At 41.8% G+C, this 2,146-nt stretch overlaps 1 protein-coding gene across 1 annotated transcript in view; it reads right to left on the bottom strand.

Annotated features, from left to right (window-relative positions):
- RAB5A (RAB5A, member RAS oncogene family) overlaps positions 1-2,146 on the bottom strand; it is a 37,757-nt gene that overhangs the window by 1,474 nt on the left and 34,137 nt on the right. The gene's annotated exons all lie outside the window — the stretch shown is intronic.

Here is a 2,146-nt window from a genome sequence, read left to right as displayed (position 1 = left end):
CTGAAAGAAAATGATCAAATAAATAGAATATTTGAATACTCATATTAATATCAGTTTCACCTGCTTATCTATAATTTTTCTTTCCAGTTAGGTTACCCCCAAAGTATCATATAACCATATGTTCATTCTTTTCAAATGTTTACTGAGTATTGAACGCCAAAATATTGGTTGCTGTCTTAGGGAGTTTGATTTCTGGGGTAATTGTGTTGGGGGAAGGGTAGATGGGGACTGGTTGTAGATACAATTAAAACTTAAGCCTAACTAGTGCTTTATGTAATTCTCTATACCGATTCACTCAATAATACCAGAAAAGTTCTATTTTATTTTATACTCATTATTACTTCTTTTTTTTTTTTTTGAGATGTAGTCTCACTCTGTCACCCAGGCTCACCTAGGCTGGAGTGCAATGGCGTGATCTCAGTTCACTGCAACCTCCACCTCCTGGGTTCAAGTGATTCTCGTGCCTTGGCCTCTCGAGTAGCTGGAATTACAGGCATGCCCCACCACACCCAGCTAATTTTTGTTTTTTAGTAGAGACGGGGTTTCACCATGTTGCCCAGGCTGATCTTGAACTCCTGACCTCAGGTGATCCACCTGCTTCAGCCTCCCAAAGTGTTGGGATTATAGGCGTGAGCCATGGCACCTGGCCTCATTATTACTTCTATTAAATAAAATCTAAGTCAATAAAGATGATGGCCAGCCAGTAAGTTTATAAAGAAGCTCAGCTCATATCAGCGTTCTCTAGACTGCCACAAACATTTTTTAGAACAAGTCAGGATACAAATACCTTTGCAATCATCACCCCAACGAAACTTGTCCTCTACTGTGCAACTAATTATCACCCCGAATTGTGACAGATCATATCTACTATTTCCTTCCTGGCTTCCACAGCCTTTGGCCTTAAAACATCTATATACATGTTCTCTCTCTCTTTTTTTTTTTTTTTAAGAGACAAGGTCTCACTCTGTCACCCAGGATTAAGTGCAGTGGTATGATCATGGCTTACTGCAGTCCTGAGTTCCAAAGTGAGATGGGGTCTCACTTTGTTGCCTAGGCTGGTCTTGAACTCTTGGGCTCAAGCAACTCTTCCGCCTCAGACTCCCACGTGCTGGGACTGCAAGCATGAGCCACCATGCTCGACCGCTTAGTTTTTAAAAGAGAAACTTACACCTTGCAGAGTAACCATCAGCTGCCTTCAAATAAAGGGGAAATAGATAAGAGTTGCATTTTTGAGAATGAACAATTATAATCTATGCTTTGGGCAAAGGAAGGACAGATAACACCCAAGTTAGATGCCTGCATGTGTCAAAACTTAGCATACTGGAGGAAACATACACACAAACATACCTTAGCATGCTAGTGGAAATACACTTAGACACAAACATATCCACATACATTTAGACATACTCAACACTTTGTTGTGATCTTAGTTTGAATGTAGCCTGCAGCCATACTTCTTTTCATTTTGGAGACAAGGTCTCCCTCTGTAGCCCAAGTTAGAGTGTGGTGCATCAATCATAGCTCACTGCAGCCTTGAACTCCTGGGCTCAAAAGATCCTCCCACCTCAGCTTTCCAAGTAGCTGAGACTAGGGTGTGCACCACCATGCCTGGCTTTTTTTTTTTTTGGTAGAGATAGGGTTTTCTTGCTCTGTTGCCCAGTCTGGTCTAGAACTCCTGGCCTTGAAGATCATCCCACCATGGCCTCTCAAAGTATTGGGATTATAGGAGTGAGCCACCTCAACCAACCTCATTTTCTACTTTTATGGGCTGATGAATCCTAATCTGACTGACCAGTAGCTGTACCTAATCCAAATAGAATTATCCTGAAGACCTCATCTCCAAAAACTATTTCTGAATTTTATTTGAGTCCGATGAGTGTGGCTTGTCAAATTCAGACAACACTCTCAACCAGCAGTTACGGCTTTACCTCTGCCAAGCTCTATACAGCTAGTGGCTGTTCTCTGGAGTGTGCTTCCCACTGATTAAAAAAACTTACCTGCTGGATATACAGATCCTCCTTGACTTACAATGGGGCTACATCCTGATATATCCATCCTAAGTTGTATGTTTTTGATTTATGATTTTTTTTTTTGAGGCGGAGTCTCGCTCTGTCACCCAGGCTGGAGTGCAGTGGCACGATCTCAG

The sequence above is a fragment of the Pan paniscus genome, chromosome 2 (assembly GCF_029289425.2).
Source record: "Pan paniscus chromosome 2, NHGRI_mPanPan1-v2.0_pri, whole genome shotgun sequence".
NCBI classification, from domain to species: domain Eukaryota; kingdom Metazoa; phylum Chordata; class Mammalia; order Primates; family Hominidae; genus Pan; species Pan paniscus.
This window is presented reverse-complemented; position numbering and strand designations above follow the sequence as displayed.